The 25,011-nt window shown below is 42.6% G+C and overlaps 1 long non-coding RNA gene across 1 annotated transcript; it reads right to left on the minus strand.

Moving 5' to 3' along the window:
• Nucleotides 1–522: 522 nt before the first annotated feature.
• Nucleotides 523–2,292, minus strand: LOC123389965. Its single transcript, XR_006604639.1, has 2 exons — nt 2,239–2,292; nt 523–1,363 (listed from the first exon to the last, which is right to left on the minus strand). It is a non-coding gene; the product is annotated as an uncharacterized LOC123389965 (long non-coding RNA).
• Nucleotides 2,293–25,011: the final 22,719 nt, after the last annotated feature.

Raw genomic sequence — 25,011 nt, forward strand, 5'->3', positions numbered from 1 at the left:
AATGGGCATTCTCAGTACCAATTCCCAGCAGCTCTTTGGGGGCCTTGAGCTCAGGCATCCAGTCTAGGAGCAAGACACAAAGGGTCCATAGTCTAAAAGGGAAGGGCTCCATATTGTGACCTACTTCTTGAAAATGATCCCTCCCCCAGGGATGTGGAGACAGAGGAGTTTTCACACAATGCTAATGCACATATAGATTGGGACAACCATTCTGGCAAGCAATCTTGCAGAATTTGGTCAAATTAAGTATACACACAACCAGGGTTCCAACAATATAGTTCCTGGGTATCCCTCGGATACTCTCACACAGGTCTGTGAGAAGACATATGCAATAATGTTAACTGCAACATTATTTGTGGGTGTCTGTCCATCACTGGAAAGCAAATGGGTAACGTGTTGTGGAGGCAAAGGATTGGCACCTTAGGCAGCAGTCAGGAACAATGATATACACAGAGCAATATGGAATCCAGCAACACACAGCCATACTCATGTTTGGTGGAATAGCCAGAAAACAGAATGAGATGCTTAACATAACCATTTATTAAGTTAGAAATCCATGAACACAAAACATTGCACGTTTTGCAAAAATGCTTGCAATGAAAATATCCACAGTAAATACATTAACATGACTGCCTATAATGAAAGCAGCATGGAAGTTGGGGGAGTAGGGATAAATGGAAATTAATTTGTGTAATTATGGAGTTTATTACATAAATTAATGTATACATCAAATGCATGGACTATCGATGTCACTTGAATAGAAGATTCAAAAGCAAACAAAAAATGTTTTTCAGGGACACCTGGGTGGTTCAGTCAGTTAAGCGTCTGCCTTTGGCTCAGGTCATGATCCCAGGGTCCTGGGATCAATCCCCATATCAGGCTCCTTGTTCAGTGGGGAGTCTGCTTTTCCCTCTGCCTGCTGCTCCCCCTGCTGTGGTCTCTCTCTTTCTCTCTCTGATAAAATGAATAAATAAAAATCTTTTTAAATAAATGTTTTTCAGAGCCTCTGCCCTGTTTATGGCACCACTTGCCAGACTTCTTGTCTGTTGTGTTCATTCCTGATGCCACCTGTAGGTCTTTCAGCATGCAGAAATACTTTGCTGTGTTTTAAATTTGTTTCTTCTTCTGTGATGGTCACCCTTGCTCAGTTTTCACCGTGGAAGCTGCTTGAGGTCTCTGAGTACCCCGTGAATGCTTCTGTCTGGCTCACAGAGGAATTCGGCACAAGCAGCTTCATGGCAGGAGACTCAGCTGGTTCTCTCCAGAAGTCACTGTGAGAATGACCCATCTCTGTCTTGCTGAAGATGCAAAACCTAGCCTGCTCAGTCATCCAGATGCAGCATCTGGGCAGGGCCTGGTCTCCCTGTCATATAGAAAGGTTGACAAGACTCCCACATTTAGTCTGGATCTTGATGTCATGTTAGTGCACCTATGGTTCTTGGGTTGTATCTGGAGTTTCCTGGACACAGACAGGTGTCTAACGTTCCTTCGTCCACCCCTAGTGCTGTAGTTCCCCATCATGGACATTGTTGTCCTGCCACAGCCCCCAAATCACTATTTCCAGAACTTTGGTTCTCCAGGGCGCAGAGAAGCCGCAGCACGGCATTCTGCTGTTGGGCCCTCCCCATACCGCACCAGGCAGCCAGGCTTCTCAGGGGCCACACTCGCCAGTGCAAAAGCTGTTGGGTTGAAATAGCCCAGGGAGCACCTAGACTATATATGGGGAGCTCTAAGCCCAGAGCTTGAGAGTACAGCCTGGAAAAGCCAGACTGAGAGAAATGTGGGCTGGATAGAAGGGAGCACGCCATTGTACTGAGTCAGTCTAGCTTGGAACAGAGACAGAGCCCCTTATAGCGGTATCAGGAAGACCCGATGACCCCAGGCACACATTCCCAAATGGCCTCAAATTATGATTTTGGATATTTTGATTTCTGGTATTATCTCCAAAGGTGTACACAGCCAGGCAGTTGGAAGAGGAGGAACTTCACGATACCACTTTAAAGCTCTGGCCAACTGTACTCTACTCTCTACTGTACTGTATTCTCTACTCTGGGATAGTCTGTATACAGGGAGAGTAGACCTTCCCCATGAATCCTGTTTGTTATATACAATTATATAGAATGCTCTTCTTGATGAGAAAAGCAGTAATTTGTTACATGTAAACAATTCTAATAGACTACAAATTTTGGAACCCTCTTTAGTTATTTCTTTTTTAAAAAACATATACATATGGGGCACCTGGGTGGCTCAGCAGGTTAAGCCTCTGCCTTCGGCTCAGGTCATGATCTCAGGGTCCTGGGATCGAGTCCCACGTCGGGCTCTCTGCTCAGCAGGGAGCCTGCTTCCCCCTCTCTCTCTGCCTCCCTCTCTGCCTACTTGTGATCTGTCTGTAAAATAAATAAATAAAAATCTTAAAAAAAAAAACATATACATATATGCTAAGAGCTTCAAAAAAAAATGGAGGTAACTGAACACCTCAACCTCTGAGAAGCCTATGGTAGAGGACCCATCACAGCAGATGTCATGAAGAAAAAAGTGATATCAAAAAAGAAAGAAAGAAAGAAAGAAAGAAAGAAAGAAAGAAAGAAAGAAAGCAGATAGAAAGAAAGAAAGAAAAAGAAAAAAGTAGTATCAGAATTAACCAGAGGGTTAAAACTAAAGGAAGAAGATATCCAGCTCTCATTAGCTAGTTCTTGGAGAATTTTTGTTAATGTAAATTATTTTCTGATTAAGAAAATAATGCATACTCATTCCTAGAAATTCAGAAAGTACAGAGATATATAAAGATTAAAATTAAGCTGACACCACTCAAAAATTATTTCTGTAAAAATTGTGCTGTTCAGATTTGCTCTATGTGCATGCTTACACACACACACACACACACACACACACACATGCGCTCACACACAAAGCCTACGTATGCACACACGTCTCCCACCGCTATAGAATCAAAGGTCACATAGTCTTTTTCCACTTACTAGTCTATAAACATCTCTTTTCCATGTCTACAAATATATAGCGTATCATTCTAATTCATGGTGTCATACTTCTCATTGTGTAGATATGCCATAATCATTGAATAAAATTCCTATTGATAAATGTTCAGTTCAAATTTATCAGTACTGCAAACGCTCTGGTAATTGACATCCTGTTTGCTTATGTTAACACATTAGTCCAACTATTTCCTTAGGGCAAATTTCTAGGGGTGGGACTTCTACATCAAAGACTTTTATTTTTATTTTTTTAATTTATTTTTAAATTTAAATTCAATTAATTAACATATAATGTATTATTTATGTCAGGATACAGGTCTGTGGTTCATCACTCTTAAATAATACCCCGTGCTCATTACAACACATGACCCTCTCCAATGTCCATCACCAGTTACCCCATCCTTCCACCCCTTTCTCCAGCCAAGACTTTTAAAAAAGGCTTTTCTACATGTTGCCAAAGTTTTCCTCCAAGAAGTATCTTTCCCCCAGCAAGTTTGCACCGATTTACACAACCATCCGAAGTTCCCCAAACTTTCACCAGCGCTAGAGTATCAGTCTTCTCAATGATCAGTCTTCTTGATCCTTTCCACTCTGCAATCTGCTTCTTCTTTGGAAGCCTGGGCTCCATCACAGGTAGCTTGACCTTTTTCAAGGTTAAGCAGAGCATGGCACTTTATTATTTAAAGAGCTAGCTTCCCAAAGGGACAAATCAACTTTCTCTGTAAGCCAGTAAATGTTTATCCCGGTCTTCAAGGTTGAACTAAATTTTCCTTTAAATGTGTGCCTGGATTTCTGAGTTTTACTGGCAAGGATAGATTAGGCTTATTTCAAAGCTGAGTAAAATTAATGGCCAAGTGAAGATCATCTGTGGTCAGGGCTGACCTAAACTGGAAAATCATTGTCAGAACACCACTCAATTGCACCCAGGTCACTATCCCTCTGATTTATCTTAGAACTCAAGATATACAAAGTTATTTATGCTCTTGAAAATCTGTCTATAGTTCAGTCACACTATTTGTTTTAGGCATTTATCATTTTTTTTGTTAATAATAAAACATCTCACTTAGAGCTAGCAATATTAATAAGTTTCATCAGTTTTTTTTATTAAAGTAGTAGTAAGATAATTACAGAAATTATGACATTTAATTTCCCAGAAATAATTTAACCTTATAATTTGTGTTTTTTTCTTCCATTGCTGAATATTCTGAACTATACCTCCACACACACACACAAATACACAACCTAAATACATTTTTTTCTTCCAGGAGTCACTGTCCTCTCTAGAGTTAATTTTGTGTGTCTCATTTTAAAAATGGTTAAAGCAGAGCTCCTAGCTTTGTCCTGCCAGCTCCTGAGACAGAGAAGACATTCCTTAGCTTGGACTTGTCCTATGTCCCTCAAGGATGGTGTCCAGTCCAGGGCTCCGCTGTTCCTCCTGGGACCCAGGTCCCTCTCCTTAGGCTGATTTTTGGCAATAAATTGCAAGTTCTATTCAAACTACTAGGGCTACTGCACATTTTATGGAGTTCCTTAAAAAAGATAAAGTAAATGTGGCCTTGCCCATCCTAGGGTGAGTCTGCTGGATGCCTCGCAGGGCCCGTGCATTGGGGGAAGAAAGGGGGAAAATGGACTGACTGTATGTGATGGCCGAAGGAGGATAAACACGGGAGTTGGTGTTCAGGATTATTTCCTGCACACAAGACCCAGAATTTCAAATGAGGGTCTTAGAGGCTAAGGGCATAGACTTTTGAATTAGGCAAAAATGAATCCAGATCCTAGCAAGCTCTGCCATGTTCCCGCTGTGTGACCTTGACCACGTTATTTTTCTTTTCCAAATCTTAATAATATTATTTACTTTTGGATCATTTTAAGGATTAAATGAGGAAATGTATATAAAGTTCTCAGGATAGCACTCAGTGCAAAAACTTCCCAGTAATGAGAATGTTATCGCTGTTCACTGGGACGGGGTCATGTTTCCCATCTACTCAATGTGTTATACTCTGAGATAGCGCTGGGCAAAATGTAAGCCCACAGGCCAAGTCCAGTCCACGGTCTGATTTTGTACAGCTTGTGAGCTCAGCATGGTTTTTACATCCAGAAATGGCCGGGAAAAGATCAAAAGAAGAATAATATTTAGTGACATGTAAAAGTGATAGGAAATTCAAATTTCAGTGTCTATAAATGAAATTGTGTCAGAATACAGCCCCAGCAAAGGGTTACATATTATTTAGGGTTACTTCTGTGCTATAAAGGTAGACTTATATAGTAGCAATAGTGACCAGAAGGCCTGCAAAGCTGAAACTACTGACTCCCTGGCCCTTTACAGAAAGTTTGCCAGCCCCTCCTTTAGGGAGTAGTTGAGCATATAGCATGTGAGGACTTTTGTCCCTGAGGGGGGCCAAAGAGGGTACCCGTCGTCCCCTTACATATGTTTTGTCTCACTCTTGCTAATGGAACCATTTGGTCGAAGCTCTTCCCTGCAACCCAGACGGATCATCCTTAGTGATGGTGTGCTAGTAAATACTTACCAGCCAGCTTTATAGAAGGAGAGGAGCCCTGATATGTACCATTGGCTGATCTGGTTTCAGTAATCACAATGAGGCTGACTTCAAGCTACCAACATGTCAACAGCTGGTGAGGGAAAAAGAAAGAGAAAGAAAAGAAAAGAAAATTATTTATTTTTAGAGGAAGGAAGAGTGCACAGTGGGAAGGGGCTGAGGGAAAGAGAGTCTCAAGTAGATGCCATGTTGAGCACAGACCTGATGCGGGGCTTGATCTCACGACCCTGAGATCATGACCTGAGTTAAAACCAAGAGTCCTCCGCTTAAACAACTGTGCCACCCAGGGACTCCTGGTTTGCAAAATTTTTAAGACTCAAAACGAATGGTTCTCATGAGGCATGCCAGCCAGCAATAGCATAGCGCTGCCCTTGACCTCCACTGCAGCTGCAGCCTGGAGTTCCAGGGGGCCATGTCTTTGCTGCACAGGGGGACTTGGATTGTTTACTTAGTAACCCCAGGAGAGGGCGTGACTTAGGTTTCTGTGAGGGGCTTATCCCAGAATACATGTGATTCAGAAATACGGATCATCTATGAGAGATCTGGTGCAGAGAAAAGCTGACACGCATGTGAACAAAGTGCTGTGGGTAAAGTTGGCAAGTAATATGGTAAGAGATTGGGTACATATGGTTTGATTGGAAGATCTCAGGGATGATACAAACCCTATAGATCCATCTATCTTACCTTCCTCTCCCTGATGCTGGCTTTTTCTGAGCATGGATGAGGGACTCAGCCACAAGGATACCTCAGCAGAGAGCTCCAGCCAAAGGAGAATAGCAAGTGCAAAGGTCCTGGGGCAAACGCCTCTTAATGTACTTCCTTCTCTATTATTTCTGTGGACCCTGACCCTTCAACTCAGCTTTTACTTTTGGGAAGTATTGGGTTGATTGTTTTCGCACTGATGTGAACTCTAGATGTGAACTTCTAGAGGCCAGAACTCTCGTATTTGTCTTTGTAGCCCTAGCGCCTCCCACAATGCTTGTTATTTAGGGTGTGCAATAAACAGGGCACATGATACAACACCTGATTAATCTGACTCCCTCTGTACGCCTAGTCTCTGTGTTCTTCCCAGCAACCTGTTTAGGGTTTCTGAGACTAACCTCCGTGAAGAAAGCACTTCCACAGTCCCATGAAACCCATTCATTAGGCAGCCCATATCTTCCTTTTTACAATGTTCTTACATGTTGGGACTGACTGTCCTCTTCACAGAGCCCAGGCACAGGTGTGGGAGTTAAGACGGAAGCTCGCCCAGGGTTATTAAACGAGTGTTTGCCAACAAGTGTGCAGAGCTAGAAGAGGCTTGAGGCTCTCTGGCAGTCTTCCACTTTCAGATCAAGTCAGAGGACGGAGGGTGCAAAAGGACAGGCTGCAGTTTCCCCCTATTTGACCAGTGGGTGAAAATTCAAGAAAGGCAACCCTGGCCAATGAAACCCATCTGAAGTGCCAAGCCATCTCACACTCATCTTTCTCTCTTGCTCCTGCCCCTCACTCTCTCCCTCTGGCCCATCGATTCATCACTTTCTTGTGGTCACTGACTTGATAGAGAGACAGGCAGCCTGGAGGGTGTGTGATGTGGCATCAGGCCCGGGCTGTTTCCCCCATGTGATCAGGGCCGTGTAGGGCCAGCTATAGTAAGAACTTATTTGGGGCAGGAAATACATTGACTCACAAAGAGTTATTTTTGCAGTCCTTGTTTTTCTGATTATAACCATATTCCAAAACATACTTGGATTGAAGCTTTAAAAAGCTTGATGCATAAAAGCCCACAGAGTGTTCTGAACGCAGGATAATTTTAGCTCAGACCACCGGTCATGCTAATAAGCAAGGGCACTTTCCACTTGAGGTTCCCATTCCTTCTCAGTCTGAATGGAAAGCAAACTTCTGATTTGCCTGTGGTTTGTGTGCTTGCTTATTTTGCTCAGAATACTCTGGAAGGCTTTGCCAGGTGAGGGAGGTGAGCCCTGGGGTAAAATGGGCAGGCCACACCAAATCAAAGATTTATTTCTTTGGAGCTGGATTCCAATTGTTGACTTTCTCAGGGACTCTTGAATAAGGATCTATACTGGGCCAGGAAATGTTTTTCTTCATCTTCACTTTTCCTAAGTGTGTGTGTGTATGTGTATATTTTTAGTGTTGGTGCTATAGAGAAGGGATAAAGAATGACTATAGATCCATCAAGCATTACCTAAAATTCACCATGGTTCAGTGTAAATGCTATATTTCACCAGTTCAAAGGCATATATTTCTTTTTTTAAAAAAATATTTTATTTATTTATTTGTCAGAGAGAGAGAGAGAGAGCACAAGCAGACAGAGGCAGAGAGAAAAGCAGACTCCCCACCAAGCAAGGAGCCTGATGTGGGACTTGATCCCAGGACTCTGGGATCATGACCTGAGCAGAAGAGAGCGGCTTAACCAACTGAGCCACTCAGTGTCCCAAAGGCATATATTTCTTCACACTTTAATATTTCTAATATCAGAATGAGCCTCACAATCTATGATATACCATAGTTTAATCAGTAGTGATTAGTAATTTTCTTAGTAATACACAGAATTAACGGTACGTGTGGCAATCAGTGGTGTCTTAGACTCAATGGCATATGGTCTCTGACTTAGATACGTTCTCTGTGCCTGTGCCTGGAAAAGGCAGAGCACAGCCGTCAAAGTCTTCAAAAGATGATACAAAAGCCCGTTTGTATCATCTCCAGCATTACTGGTCGAATGTTCCACTGTGTCTCTCTACATTATAAAGCTCACAGTTATGGTGTTCCTACCGCCGTCAGGCAATATTCGGAGCACATTAGGTATCTAGCCTCGCAATTCCGTGAAGCAGGCGTTATGATCCTGTTTCAGTCGGGGTCTAGGCAGGGAAGGAAACCAAACTAGTTATTCAAACAGAGAAAATGGTGGACACCTGGGCGGCTCAGGTGGTTAAGTGTCTGACTCTTGATTTCTGTTCAGGTCATGATCTCAGGGTGGAGGGATCGAGCCCGGCACCCGGCTCTGCGCTAGGCATAGAGCCTGCTTGGGATCCTCTTTTACTCTCTTTCTGCCCTTCCCTCCCCTCTCTCTGTGTGTCTAAAAATAAATAAACCAATAAATAAAATAGAGAAGATGGAATTGAAAGTCTTGCTGACTGGGTATAAAGCTGATAATTAGGGCACCTGGGTGGCTCAGTGGTTTAAAGCCTCTGCCTTCGGCTCAGGTCATGGTCTCAGGGTCCCGAGATCGAGCCCCACATCGGGCTCTCTGCTCAGCGGGGAGCCTGCTTCACTTCCTCTCTCTCTGCCTGCCTCTCTGCCTACTTGTGATCTCTGTCTATCAAATAAATAAATAAATAATCTTAAAAAAAATAAATAAAGCTGATAATTAGGAACTAAAAGGGTAAAAAGAGGACTCTCGGGTATCAAGGAGGCAGCAGCTATGGAAAGCAGGCACCACCCCACGACTGGGGCAACAGAGGGAAGAGGCTGGAATCCTCAAACTTCAGACCCGAATGTCAGGCCTCTGCTGCCGCTGAGATGTCCGAAAGGGGGCCCCGGGGTGCTGGAAAAACTGCAAACTGGGTTTCATGGCTGCGATAGGAAAAGAACCGCCTGTGGCTTGGTGAAGAAGCTTTGAGGAGAATGAGCTTCTCAGGAAGAAGCCCCTTCCTCCTCCAGCCGGCCAGCAGAGGTGCCATGTGGTCACAGCCCCAGCGTCATGGAAGAGTACGGAGGGCTTTTTGAAGAGAAAAATAGCTAAATATCTGGAACCTAGTCTTACTTTTACATACAAAGAACTGAGAGACCCAAAAATATTGAAAGTAATGAGCACCTTACTCCAGATCGCATAAATCTGAAGCTAGAAAGCCAAGATCTGAACCCAGATCCGCCTGCTTCCAAACTCTACAGACTTCCTTCCTTTCTCTGTGTTTCTCTGCCTTTTTCATTTATTTGGACAACAGCTATTTCCCGAGTCTACTCCCTGTCAGGCCCTGTGCTTGGCTCTAGGGAAGCTAATAGCCAACAAATCAGATGCAGTCCTTGTCCTCGGGGAGCTGACAATGTAGCTCGATTTCTGTGGGTAGTATTTTATTTTCTTATGGTGCGTGCTCTCTCTCTTAGCGTCAGTGCATCTCATGTGCAAGTGTATATTCCTTTCTTTTGCATCATTTAATATCTGCCTTCTCTGCCTTGCTGTCTCCATCTCTTTATATTTGTTTTAATCTGTCCTGGTCCCTTTTCCTTCTAATGCTATCATGCTTTTTCCTCCCTCATATTTCTCTTCCTATTAATGGCCACAATACAGACCAAACGTAGGTTCTGTTTGTGTTTCCTCTTTTCACAATATTCACAAGCTCTGTTGCTAAAAATTTTTAAGGGAATGCTTTTGCTTTTCAGCCTTTCATTTTCTTATGTGGCTAGCTTCTCCAAGGGAATCAGTCATGAAGAGACTAATGCAATAGATCAAAGAAAGTATGACATTTATAATAGTTTTTACAAGCAGGACTTCTAACCCACCAGTCATGCCAACAAATTCCTTTCTGTTTAAAGAGTGACCCTGTGCGTAGTGGTTAAGCCTGGGGAACCAGGCTACCTGGAATCTGGACCACAGGTCTTCCATTTCCTAGCTGGATAACATCAGGCAAGTTACTCAGTCTCTGTGCCTTGATTTTCCTCGCCTGCAAAATGGGGACAATAATATTAGCACCTACCTCAGTGGGTTTTGGGGAGGATTAAGTGAATTAGTACATAAAGACATTCAGAAGAAAGGTGTAATAGATGTAATTAGCTAGATTATTAATTACAATGCCAATTATACTATGGAAATAATGGCCCCTACTCCCACAATCCTTTTATTCTGTTTCTCTATGTTCTAGAGTACTGTTCTTTAGCATGTTTGAGTTATAAGCTCTCCTTTCTGTGGTTTTACTCCCATAAGTATGAGGAAATACATAATGCCAAACAACTACTGAGTTGGTCAATTCATTCTGGTTGTATATGACAGAAAACCAACTTGCCTCAGCTTAGCCCCAAAGGGTTACGTAACTGGGAAGTCTGGAAATAGAACTAGTAACCTCAAGTAGTTTCAGGGCCTCCAAGAAGATCATCAGGAGGCTCACCCCAAGGTAGTCTCTCATTGTGGTTTCCATTGGCTTCATTCCCTCCTACTGCAGCCAAGCTTTTGCCATGTGGTGAACATGATGTCCTCCAGCAACCTATGCTTTTCATCTTTCTAGTGGCCCTGTGATGTCACACTCAAAAGCAGTCCTCTAAGACAATCTAGGAGCATCTCAGACTGAGGCCTCTCCTGGCGAATCCATGCTCTCCTGGTTAACTCTCTACCCCTGGGGATTGGGGCAGCCTTGGTCTCTTCTGTTTATCTGGGATGTTAATCCCAGTGTCCTGGCCCAGATAGCAAATGTCTCCTTCACTATTTTTTTTCTTTTTCAGATGGGCTTGGGTATCATCATATATAGAGAACTCCTGGTGGCTGATCATGATGACCCAGTATTCCCATGATTGGCCAGTGTATTAGGTCTCAGTGTGGCCTGCCTGCACAACACTGATACTGTGCTTGCCTAGTGATGGGCTGCACTTTACAGATGGCCCTATATAGCAGCACTGGACAGGAATAAAGTGTAGGTAGGGAATCAATTTGTAAGCACTGGGGCATTTTATGCCAATTCAAATATTAGTGTCATCAAACATCATATCTCATTTCTGCCCATTTCTTACCTCTCCTCATATCTCGGATCTGTCATTTTGTCTTTTTTTTTTTTTTTTTTTTAATAGACTCTTTTCTAGTTAAGCAGATGCTAGATGGCTGGTGAACATATTTTCCAAAGATCTAATCTCTGAGCCTCTTTAGTCACTGAATTCAGCTATATAAACAATTATATTAAATGCCAAATTCTCTAAAAATGTATAGAGCCTTGCCATGTGTTTAGATGGTTTCCATTGTTTATTTTAAAAAGTAGTTATTAAAGGGGGCAAGGGTTAGAATGTAAGTATCTAGTCACACAGTTCTTAGTTCTCAAAAATATCTGAAAAAGTTAGTGACCACCACTGTGTTTCTAATCCTAGAGGGCTGCTTGGACTTTGGGGACATGTGACCCTTTCCTGTTCGTGTCTTCACTGACACAGCCTGATCCCAAGACATGAGCTCCGGCCCAGCGGTTCTCAGTGTGCAGAGCTCTAGCCAAGCGAAGAGGCTGGATTCCTCAGAGTGGGCCCGAGCCCTGAGAAACTGGGTGGAACCCAAGGAGCCTGTGAACCTCCAGTTTCTGGGGCTCTGGGAGCGGAGGGGGAATGGCTGAACTAGCTAGCAGGAGTGCTGGGTTATGGACAGCAGCATCTGGTCTCTGAAAGGCAGAAGCCTTGGCCAGCAAAGGCCAGGAGTTCCGCAAAGGCCCCTGGCTCAAGGAAGAGGAGCTGGGTGGCCGGCTGCGTGGAGCACTGAAAAGACAGGCCTTGCCAAGGACTTCCTGGAGAGCCGCACTGGACATGCAGGCCGAGGCTCCCGGGTGGCCCCCTGTGACACTAGCTGATCTGCTCCGTGACCCTGCGCTGATGCTTTGTGGAGTCCATCACTGCAGTGACCCCTGGAGTTTATTTCCGGTGGGAGTGGAGACTGACAGAGGCCCCTTGTACCCAGGGAGTTACCCTTCAGGAAGTCGGGACGCTGGAAGCTGGCCGTGGAGGAGGAGGACGGAGGACTAGGAGGCCCTGTTTTCCGAGCCAACTTGGCCAGGCAAGCTGGGGCAGTGTCTACGAAGTGGGCCTGTGTAGGAGGAGAACGCCTGGCTCTCTTGTCACTTCACAGGAGGTTGCAACGGTGCCTGAGGGAAGTCATGTTTCATTTCTGACAAAACTTGGTCAAGGGCCACGAGAGTAATTCATTTGGGGGATCTTTTTGGAAGGAAGAAATACAAAATGTTCTAATTCATCTGCTTTAAAATTAAAAGCAGGGACCATATGAGTGTCCAGGAAAAACAACAATTAATAAAAAACACATATAGCCGTTCCCCATATACTAAACTTTGGACAGGGATGACATGTCAAAAAATTTTTTAAAAGAAACAATTTAAATGTTCTAGAACACTTTTCTTTTAACTTCTACAAACAGGTATTTCTCTGACTGCTGAACCAGAGTATATGGAGTACTCTGGAGTATTTGAATCATATTTGGTGAATTGCCATTTATCGACATCACCTGCTCTCAGACTCCTACTTTTCCTAATTCTCTTGCCCTCATCTCTGTTGGTCTTTCACTTACTGCTGCCATGAATGTTTTCTTCTACAAGCAGACTACATTCCTTCTTTTTTGTTGTTGTTTTTTTTTTGTTTTCAGTTTTTTTGTTCCTACTGTAGGTGGGAAATTGTATGAGCTTATTGGAATTTTATCTAAAATAAAGGGTTAAGCAAACCATAACAGACTCTTAATAGGGGACAAACTGAGGGTTGCTGGAGGGAGAGGTTCAGGTGGGCTAGCTGGGGATGGGGATGGGTTGTAAAGAGGACACTTGTTCTGATGAGTCCTGGGATAAAAGACGAATCCTTAAACTCTACTCCTGAAACCACTCTTAGACTATATGCTAACTAACTTGAATTTAAATAAAACTTTGGAAAATAAACAAATAAAATAAAATTTTAATTTAAATTAAAAAGGGCTGGGGCACCTGAGTGGCTCAGTGGGTTAAAGCCTCTGCCTTTGGCTCAGGTCATAATCCCAGGGTCCTGGGATCGAGCCCCACATCGGGCTCCCTGCTCAGCGCGGAGCCTGCTTCCCTTCCTCTCTCTCTGCCTGCCTCTCTGACTCCTTGTGATCTCTGTCAAATAAATAAATAAAATCTACAAAAAAAAAAAAAAACTTTATAAAAAGGGCTAAGCAGGATGACCCCTGGAGTCACCAGACCCTGACTTCTAGACATAGGCACAGAGACAGACACCCACGGATATGCATTTTCTTTACAAATGAAATTTAGATTAATGCATTACATATTTATACACATCTTTTTGTATCCAGACACTGGAGGTCAAAGGGAGTTATCTTTGACTCAGTATCTTTCCTTGAGACACATACAGTTCATGGGGTGCTCCTGACAAAATAATCAAGTGCTGTACGAGAGTGCCAAAGAAGTACTAGCAGACTATCAAGGAGGGCCCTTCGCCAGATGTGAACCTCTGGGGAGAGCCTCGTGGGTAAGTACTCCTCAGATCAAGTCTCAAACGATTATAGGGACTAGAGGCTCTCTTTATTTTCCCTCCCCTACTAGAGCAATTTAGTTTAAATTTTTATAATGGGGTTTTCTCCCTTTTGCCCCGAAATTAGTTGAAGGCTGTATTAAATTAAAAGCAAGCTAATGTATTTTTAATACAACTTGACAGTTTGAGTTCAGGTGCAAATGCCATGTTTAAAAACTAAGAGGGTATTTGGCGTTTAATGAGGCAGAAGGAAGTCATGGCCCTTATAGAGAATGGTTAATGAGTAAGGGGCAGGGTGCTCCCATGGAAGAAACCCACCGAATCCTTAAAAATCACATTGTCGAAAGACAACTATCATATGATCTCCCTGATATGAGGAAGTGGTGATGCAACATGGGGGCTTAAGTGGGTAGGAGAAGAATCAATGAAACAAGATGGGATTGGGAGGGAGACAAACCATAAGTGACTCTTAATCTCACAAAACAAACTGAGGGTTGCCGGGGGGGAGGGGGGTTGCGAGAAGGGGGGTGGGGTTATGGACATTGTGGGGGGTGTGTGCTTTGGTGAGTGCTGTGGGGTGTGTGGACCTGGCGATTCACGGACCTGTACCCCTGGGGATAAAAATATATGTTTATAAAAAATAAAAAATTTTTAAAAAATTAAAAAAAAATCACATTGTCAAGTATCAGTTCCTTTCTCTTCCAGCCTGGTTGTTCTAATTCTTTACTTGATTCAGTGATCCACTCAATATGCATATAATTATATACAATTAAAAACAAAACAAATAGAAATCAATCCAGTCATACCATGCCCTCCTTTTTAAATTGCCAAAAGATAACAATCAAATATTCACAGAAGAATTACAAGTAATCCACAGGTATATTAGAAGTAATCGGTGTTACTAAAAGTGAAAGGAATGCTTTTCCTAGGAACAAGGGTATCTTCCTTAATCATAAATGCTACGATAAATTCAGGAAATTCAATATTGATTTAATATTATTTATCTAAAAGACATTCTGTGTTTAATTCTGCCAGTAGTCCCAGTAACATTTTTAGAGCATCCTTTCCCCTCTAATCCAGTATCACACATTTACATTTCTTTGTCCTGTGTCTTCAGCCTCCTTTTATCTGGAACATGTCCTCAGCTTTTGTCTTTCATGACATTGATATTTTTTAAAAGTATATTTCAATTGTCTTGAAGGTTATCCCTCAAGTTGGTTTATTTTCTTTTTGTTCGATTCAAGCTCTCATTTTTTTAAAAAGATTTTTTTCATTTATTTGACGGAGAGAGAGCACAAGCGGGGGGAGTGGGAGAGGAAGATGCAGACTCCCTGCTAAGCAGGGAGCCTGATGCGGGACTAGATCCCAGGACCCCAGGATCATGACCCGAGCCGAAGGCAGACACTTAACCGACTAAGCCACTCAGGTGCCCTTCAAGTTCTCATTTTTGATAGGAATGGGTTTTATGCATTTTTTTTAAAGATTTTATTTATTTATTTGACAGAGAGAGATCACAAGTAAGCAGAGAGGCAGGCAGAGAGAGAGGAGGAAACAGGCTCCCTGCCGAGCAGAGAGCCCGATGCAGGACTCGATCCCAGGACCCTGAGATCATGACCTGAGCCGAAGGCAGAGGCTTAACCCACTGAGCCACCCAGGCGCCCCTATGCATTTTTTTGAAGGTGAAAATCTGTGTCCTCTATCTTCACCCAACACCATGGGCTCTGGAGCCCATGAGACTTGGTTTGAAATCCTGCCTCTGCCATTTCTTGCCTGTACCATTTTGGGCAGGTTACATACCTCAGCCAGCATCTATATTCTCATCAGTAAGAAGGATAAAGATAATACCGATGCCTGAAGGCTATAGTAAAGATTAAGATTTAATGAATTTAAAGAACCTGAACCAATGCCTACCCCCTAAAAAGTGCTTGATCAGTTTCATTTTAAATATCAAATGACCATGCAATAGACTATTATTGCAAAAATTGAGTGGCTTTGAAGAATTGTTTTGGGCAATGGTAGCGTTTTGAGGTAGTGTCCTCACCTAATATGGGAGACTAGTCATGAAGCCATCTACTAAGCCTTTCCTGAGAATCTCATATATCTTAATAGACAGATCCCTGGGACTCTATCCAATACACAATCTCAAGCTGATAGGCACAAGGCCCTACTGAAGATGTTGGTAGATTCCAGACAGGCAGAGTGGCTAAATGAGGTGACCTTGTCATTCAAAAGGAATGAAGGTAATTGGGAATAATCTGTTGTGGTACTTGAATGTGTGCAACCTTGCTTTTCATGGATAATGCATGAGGTCTTGATGGAAAAATTTTTAAAATAATAATAATAAGAAAAACAGACATAGTAAGAAAAGGTATATAAATAGTTGTAAAAAACAGAAAAACTATCTGTAAAAAAAAATCATTCATCACCCATTTTTATTTATGATTCCTATGCCCTATGTGCCAGAAACTTAGAAGACATATAAGATACCAGGATATCAAGAGACATATACAAGACATATAAAGAAACATACAAGAAATCAGAATTAAGCTATATGTTTATCAGTGTATAAATGGACAAGTAAATTAAAATTTACCCAACAAAGAAATATCATCACATCATTAGAATGTTGACTAAAGAAGCTTTTTGCAAAAAACATCCAAAATATGAGTGCGTTCATGTAAACTTTAAAAATGTAACCAATGTCATACATATTTATTGGACTACACAACTGCAGTAAGAGAATAAAAAATATAAACAGAGGGAAACACAGCAACCTCAGAAGAATAGTGATCTCTGGAAAAAAGTCAGGGGAATAGAATTAGGGAGAAATATAAGGGCTTACAACTCCACACGTAGTCTTTATTTCCTTATTATTATTATTATTATTTAAAGAGATGAAGTAAATAGGCCAACATGTTTAACAATCACTGAATCTAGGTGGTCTGAATAAAGATATTTTCTCTACCGGCTCTTTACTGCTCCAAATGCTTCATAATAAAATAGAAAGCTCGAGGGGAACAAAAAAAGCCTTTCTATTCAAATGTAAGACTGTCCTCCTCCCAGTACCAGGGTCCTGGAACCTGTCCATATATTTCACTCAGCTGAGCTGTTGCTACAATGTGGGAAGCACTGCTATTTATATGTGTCTGGCTTTTTGGTAGGTTTATTTATGCCTGGACCATCTCTTCTCACTCACCCACTGTAACCCTCCGAAAGTAGGAAGCAGCGTGGTTCTGCACACAGTGGACGGGCTCCTTCAGAGCAGGTCCCCTCCTGGCTGCCAGAACTAGCAGTATCCTGGTCCCAGTTGGAGTTCAATAAAGCTCTGCTGGATGAGTGAGTTCAAGCCAACTTTCCCAGAGCTCTGCTATGGCAGGTTCATGCTGAGGGCTGCCTTCACGGAGTTTACAGACTAGAAAGGAGATAGAGACAGGGACCTCAATAGACGGGACAAGAGGATGCACAGCCGGAGCAGAGCCCAGGTTATTCATTTTGATCAAGATGGCAGGAGAACGGCCGACTGTGGATTTCCCACAGTCTGGTGTCTCTCTCTGGGGTGAGAGATGGCTTGTCCTGGAGGCTTGGCTAAAATAAGAATGTCTTTCCTGGGGGCAGTGACTCATCAAGCCCTCACCCCTCATCATCACATTGGCAGGCTGACTTTATCAGACTGGCCCCAAGACTTAGGTAGACCAAGAAAAGTCAGACTAATAGTGCCAAAGATTGGCTTCAGAGAGAAGGGTAAAGTCTGGATATTCAAATGGAAGCTGGGAAGAATGGTTAGGGGGCAGGCTTTGGGGGGTCTTGACTGAAAGGCACCATGAGGACACCAAGTAGGAAAAAGGAGGGAAAGAAATAAGGTAGACAATAACAAGAAGGTGGGACAAGGCCACAGCTGTAGGGCACAGTGCAGGGAAGACAGATGTTGGCTGGTTCGCCCATCAGAGGTTACACAACCTGTCCCTGTACAAAGGCCTCCATAACTTACAGGGTAAATTCTTTGTAAATGCCAACACATTGCCTGGAAGACAATGCTGCCCCCAGGAAGCCTCTTGGTTTCTTCATTACCCCCAGTAATGGAGACAGCTGCCCCCAAGTTGGCCTTGGCAACTGTCTGTGCTGTCCCATGGTTGTTTAGGCTCAGACCAACCACACACTCTAATTGTGCCTCCAGTTGTCCACAATCCCCTCTAAGATGCCTTGCTTTACAGCTGTCTTGGCCACGTGGTGGATAGAAACAGTTTTGTTGAGGAGCTAGAATGGGTTTATAATCCTGCTCACACTTCGCAGAATACCTCACGCACACTCAGCATCCTTCCTTTCCTTCTGTTAGCTTATTCTTGGAGAGCTGTGTCACCTTCTCAAGGAAATCTTTGCCATGCTCCCTTCCTTCTTCCTGGATCAGCGTAGGAGGCCCCTACCCGGGGCTCCCACAAAACCTCTTTGTATGGCTATCCTTCCAATTACAACACAATATAGTATTTGTCTCTTTATGTGTCTCCTTATTCAGTCCCCCCGCTCCGTTCAGTTCCATCTAGGCTGTGTGTAGTACATGGGACAATGCTTATAATATTAGTTCAGTGGGAATCAAGCTAATGATAAGCTAGAGATTCCTGCTCTCTATTTGCTACACTCTGGCCCACTAGTTTTCTTTTTTCTGTTTTGTTTTGCTGTGTTAGGTACATAAGCAATACTTGAAAGCATTTTCCTTGTAGAAATTCAAGAGAAAGTTACAGGGCAAAAGGCACCAGTCTAAATGCATTTCCCGTACTCCATTCCCAACTCCCACTCTCTTCCCCAAAGGCTGCCACTGTTATCATCTGGGTTTGTAGTTCCTCAGAAGCTCTCGGTGCATTTCCCTAGGCATCTGCAAAGATACGCATAAATGAAGAAATGTGCCATTTTGTTTGTGATACTGCATTCTGTTTTTTTCACATAACAATGTTTTAGGTATTTCATGTCAGTGGGTTTAACCTATTGAATTCTTTTTAACTGCTACAGAGCAATCCAAAGAGACTGGGTAAGGGACTAGGACTGGTTTAAATAAGAAGGAACATATCACAAGATATTAGCCAGTTCACAGAATTTGTGGGAGGACGGGAGAGCTAGAGCCCGAAGCCACACAACAAGGAAAGACCCACCATACTCTATGTGTGCGTGTTTGTAGGATGCAGTGAAGACCCCCATTGCCACCACTTTCCAGTCGCCACGGTAACTCTGGGCCAGACTTCCAGAGCCCCTCCAATGCCACACTGAAGGACCCAGATGCCTCTACCCCACACTTGCTAGAAAATTGCTCCCCCAACCCTCAAAGAACGTCCTCCTCTAGCACCAGCATGGTCACCTTTCTATCCTCAAAGGGACTGGGAAATAGAGTGATCTTTAAGAGAAGATCAAACCTTGGGTTGCCCAAACGAGCCATGAAACTACAGTGGTATACATCAGCAGTAAAGAGTTAACCGTTACACCGAAAAATAGATCTCACGCACAATAGCAGGAAAAACTGAAAATATGTAGGAACAAGCCATGTAATTTAATCAGAATCCTGGCTTTCAATATCCAGGTCCCATATGGAAGCAGAGGGGGTAAAGTCACTGGCCACAGAGTTTGTCTTTTTTTTTTTTTTCCAAGTTTGTCCTTTGTTACCATGCCAGGGAAAATGGAACATAAGTCCATGTTAGCACCTCTCATAAGCAGTAAAACTTGTTGATAGAATCCTAATTAAAATGACAGGCGTGTTCTGGAATTAACTGAATGCTCACTTTTATGGAGGATATACTACAACGTAGACCTTATTTTACTGTCTAACTATATTCATCCTTAGTATCCCTCTATTAACTAACCTCCACCCCATTTACACACACACACACACACACACACACACACACACGGGGGTCACGGGGGTGGGATGGGGGAGACAGACTCGCATATGGCTCTTACAGTATGACAGCATGAATAAAAGCTCAATTTTAAGAAGCATTTTGATAACTTCCAATGATCATAATACATTTACAGTGATCATATTTCCTGAACCCTAACTCAAATGCCCACTTTCAGAAAAAAAATTTCAGTACTTCTTAGTTTCATTGGTTTTCCTCTCCCATAGCCCTGAGTTCAGTAGTTTGGTGACAATTACTCGTACTGAGACTATTTTGCTGTGATATACATACCCTTTGAATTATGTTCACTCAAAGAACATCTGTTCCGAGTTGGGTGTGGACCTTGGACAATTCCTTTGGAATCTCCGAGTCTCTTGAAGACTAAAGAAATTACACACACCAAGCACAATGAGAGAACTGAGTGAGGTAATATATAAGAAAACATTTTGGGAGAGAGGGAGCTAAGCTGTCTGTGTGTGCAAAATTTCTTTCTTTAGGCAGAGCTCCTGGAGGCCTGGAGGATGGTTTTGTTATGATCATATCTGGTGGCTTGTCCCATGGCCTCACCCAGAACCTGGTACAGAAGCAAAACTGAGCAATAGTGCCACAGCAGAAGGCCGCCACCTGTCACACCCTCACACCCTCTTTTCATTTGTGGCACTGGGCTAGCTGTATGCATTGTCTCACTTGAAACCCTCAAAAATTCTTTTGTGTAGATATTATAATCTGCATTGTATAAGCTTAAAAATGATTTATTTATTAAATTAAAATTCTAAACACACAGAGTACCTCTCCCTACAAATCCCTCCAAAGAGAGTCTCATGGTACTGATGTCTGAAATTACACAACTAGAGAGGGTTTGGTTGACCTGAAGCTTTGATTGTTGTCTCTTCAGATGAAATGCTTTGAGAAGGGAATGGACTGTGCCTCTCCCTAGGGCAAGCTGGTTTGTCAGAGCGGCTGGGAACCAGGTTTGACGCAGAAGGGCAGAGACGGTAAGAGAACCCTTTGCAGTAGGGGAGAGGGATTGCTTTGGAGGAATTTGGGGGGGGGGTTGATGGATAAATGGACTTTTTCTCAGAACTCCTTAATCAAATAACCAAGCCCACTGGTAGAAACAAAATGGGAGAATGGGAAGGGGGACTGGAAAGCAGACCAGATGTTGAAATGGCCTATGGGATAGAGGTAAGAAGTCATCCATACAAGGATAGAGACCCAGAGACAGCCTCGGTGCAAGTCTAGAGACACACAGCATGTATACAATTTCATCTCTGAGGTACAAAACCCATCAGTCTTTAGATCCGAGTCTGCACTCACTCAACCTGTTAGGGACTTAGGTCTTCATTTCCTGCTCGCAGACAAATATTTTCCTCTTCTCCCATTCCTACTATCTTCCATCTTCTGTCCCGTAGCCAGCCTGAAAACAGGATGGAGGTAGTAGGTCAAGTTCTACATTGGAGTTTTATCTACTCATGCACTAGGCCACCCGCAGGCCACTGATCTGCCTAATGAGGGAAGCACAGTTAAAACAAGTTCTCACAGGAGTAAGAAATGAGCAGGCTCACCTTGCTCAACACATTACTCAAGAGTCCAGCTGGATGGGAGGAACTTCTCTTGGACCCAACCTTCCCATGCAAAAGGCTTCCATTTCCTGTTATGGCCACACGTTCAATCTGAAGGTGCCACTGTCAGATTTGAAGGGGAAGGGATTGCTCATCACACACTTTAAAATGGGACGACTGGGCACCTGGGTGGCTCAGTGGGTTAAGCCGCTGCCTTCGGCTCAGGTCATGATCTCGGGGTCCCGGGATCGAGTCCCGCATCGGGCTCTCTGCTCAGCGGAGAGCCTGCTTCCTCCTCTCTCTCTCTCTCTGCCTGCCTCTCCATCTACTTGTGATTTCTCTCTGTCAAATAAATAAATAAAATCTTTTAAAAAAAAATAATAAAATAAAATGGGACGACTCCACCATAGGCATTAATTTTTTAAAAACTAAAATCTAGAACTTTCTCACGGAGGACACAATCCCATTGCTCCTTTTTATGATGTTAAAAGCTTTATTTGTTACATGTAAACTGTTACAATATGCCACACTATGAAAAATCTCTTTGGGGGATTTTTCAATTTTTTATACCGAGAGTCTCTGAGAAGCCCAGCACCATACTTCGGACTTCACTGTCCACTTTAAAATTGGGAAAGTGGGGGGGGGTGTCCATTTGTTTGTTTACTATTGTTATCATTTAATTTTTTTTACAACTCTTCTTTTTTCAAATTCTACAATTATTTCTTTATTTTCCTTTTCCCACCTACAGCTGTTCCAAGCCATTTTCACATCCCACCTAGTCCAGGCCTTTTCTTGGTTGTTAGCCAGAATATATGTATTTCACTGACTTTGTGATACTTCTCCAAATCTTTCTGAGGCATGGAGTCTTCAAGGGTCTTAAGCTCTCCCTTCAGAGACGGGCTAGCGTTCTCCATCTCTCTCCCCTACCGCCTTCTTGAAGCCCTACCGGCCTTCCTCCTTTAGACCCAGAGTTGATGTTGATGAGAATGTTACTGAACTGTGCTTTTACTGTTTGCTCTGCCAGTTGAACAATTACACAATGCTCAAAAGCAGAAGTTCTATCCAATATTTCGAAGCCATTACATCACTCTTCCAGGAGGAGTAAGCTGAGTAAGTTAACTAGCAACAGCTGTTACTGAACTGAGTGTGGGCACAAACGTCCTCTGTGGAAGGGCAGTTCAGGGCCCCTAGAGGAGGAAGGACTGGGAGAGGGAGTTAGACCCCAGGCAGCCTAGGAAGTGAGGGTGGAAGGGGAGAGATCCTAACTATCCCAGAAAGATTTGCAGGACTACTATAAAGCTACATACCTGTGTTTCTAATTTGTCATTGAAGATAAGATAGACTAGGTAGGGATGAAAGGTAGGGAGGGATGAAAATGGCCTGGGGCAGCCCCTCATGGGAGAAGGTAAGTAATACAATAGTTGAAGGTCTTGATAGAAGAGATGTTACAAGTTAAATAAAAGCAGTATACAAACAAATCCTAGTTCTCCCTGCGGTCCTCAATACAGAGACAATGGAGACAACTGGACAATGGAATTATCCAAAGTATGTGGGGCTTCCCAGAGAATCTCTTTGTAGAACAAAGTCAAATAATGGGAAAATAGGATCACAAGAGGTGTGGCCATATTGTAATTGTTGACACTTAACAAATGCAAACTCAAACAGGATGACTACCTGCTTAAAACAAGATTAAAGAGGAAGCAGAGTCTCTCAACATGATACTCCAAACTCCAGAATATAACTGAAATCACTTGTCATACAAAGAACCGAGAAAATCTCAACTTGAATGAGGAAAGACAAATTGACAATTGCCAAAAAGAAGATGAGACAGAGCTCGGAGTTACTGGACAGGATTTTCAAAAGCCATCATAAAAATATTTTAACAAGCACTTGTGAACATACCTGAAACAAATAAATAGAGGTAGAAAATCTCAGAAAAGAAATGTAACAAAGAATTAAATGGAAACTTTAGAACTAAGAAACACAATAGTTGGGTGTGTGTGTGTGCACACGCCCACGCGTGTATGTGTAAATAAAACTAATATAGTAGGCCTATTTTTTTTTTTTAAACTGGGGATGTGGAGAATTCATGAATATACAAAATACTAAGAGATAATGGGGGAAATAACAAGATGTACCAAAGCAATTCAGAGACTTACAAGGAAATGCTTTGGCTAGTACAAGGCTTGGATAAAACAAATTAGTTCCTAGGAAAATACAAGTTACCTAGGTTTTCTCTTAAAAAGAGATAGAAACTGGGGCACTTGGGTGACTCAGTCAAGTCAGACTCTTCATTTCAGCTCAGGCTGTGATCTCGGGGTCTTGAGATTGAGCCCTATGTGGGGCTCTGTGCTCAGTGGGGCTCTGCTTAAGATTTTCTCACTCCCTCTCCCTCTGCCCCTACTCCCCACCCCCGGCCCACATTCTCTCTCTCTTTCTCTCAAAAAAAAAAACAAGACACAAAACAAAACAAAAAGAGATAGAAGAGATAGAAACTAGACCAATAACCTCAGAAAAAAGAATTGGCAATGATTTCAGATCCAAAAAAATGTTCAGATATCAAGAAAAAATGGACAATTAGCTTTAGAATGTGCAACAGGTGAACTGTTTTTAACCTTCAAGGAACAGATGCCACTTTATGCTCTACATCATTTTAACTATTCCAGAATATAAGGAATGCTATAAATACTTCCAGACTTCTGGGGTGCCTGGATAGCTCAGTTGTAGAGCGTGCCACTCTCAATCTTGGGGTGTGAATTCAAGCCCCATGTTGGGAATAGAGCTTACTTGAAAAAAAAGAAAATACTTCCAAATGTTTTACTGTGGTAAAAAATACATAATGTAAAATCCATCATATTGAAGTGTACAGTCCAATGGCATTAAGAACACACACCCTGTTGTGCAATCGTCACCACCATCCATCTCCAGAACTTGTTCATCTTCCCAAACTGAAGCTGTACCCATTAAACAGTGACTTCTTATTACCACCCCCCACACCACACCCCCCACACCTCTTGGCCCAGTAATCACTATTCTACTTTCTGTCTCTGCGAAGTTGACTATTCTGGATACTTCATAGAAGTCGAATATCACACAATATTTGTCTTTCTATGTGTGCCTCGTTCCCTTAGCTTTTTGTCTTTGAGGTTTGACCTCATCGTACCATATGCCAGAATTTCATTCCTTCTTAAAGCTGAATAATACTCCACTGTATGTATTACTACGTTTCCTTTATCCATTCATCCATCGGTGGACATTTGCGTCATTTCTACTTTTTGACTCCTGTGAGTAATCCTGCTATGAACATTGATGTTTAAATACGCATGAGTCCCTACTTTTATTTATTTATTTATTTATTTGACAGATAGAAATCACAAGTAGGCAGAGAGGCAGATAGAGAGAGGGGGGAAACAGGCTCCTTGTTGAGCAGAGAGCCTGATGCGGGCCTCAATCCCAGACCCTGGCATCATGACCTGAGCTGAAGGCAGAGGCTTTAACCCACTGAGCCCGAGTCCCTACTTTCAATTCTTTTGAGTCTGTACCCTCCAGATTAGTTTTTAATATATTTTAAATTGACCTTCACGCAAAATATCTGAAGAATTCCTATGAAAGCTGGAGCAACACAGGGTGGCCACAGTCAAACATAAACATTGTTATTGTTTTGGAAGGCCCAGCCAAGGCATATGGACCAAAACAGAAAAGAAGTATTAATGCTGAAAAAGAAGAAGTTGGCAAAATTGTTCATATGTGTGATGTTAATTTATAACTGAAAAACCTCAAATTGATTCAACTGAAATTATTTCAGGAAAAAAACAGATTTTCAGTGTATCCC

The sequence above is a fragment of the Mustela putorius genome, unplaced genomic scaffold, assembly GCF_011764305.1.
Source record: "Mustela putorius furo isolate JIRA1106 unplaced genomic scaffold, ASM1176430v1.1 tig00537227_pilon_pilon_pilon, whole genome shotgun sequence".
NCBI classification, from domain to species: Eukaryota; Metazoa; Chordata; class Mammalia; order Carnivora; family Mustelidae; genus Mustela; species Mustela putorius.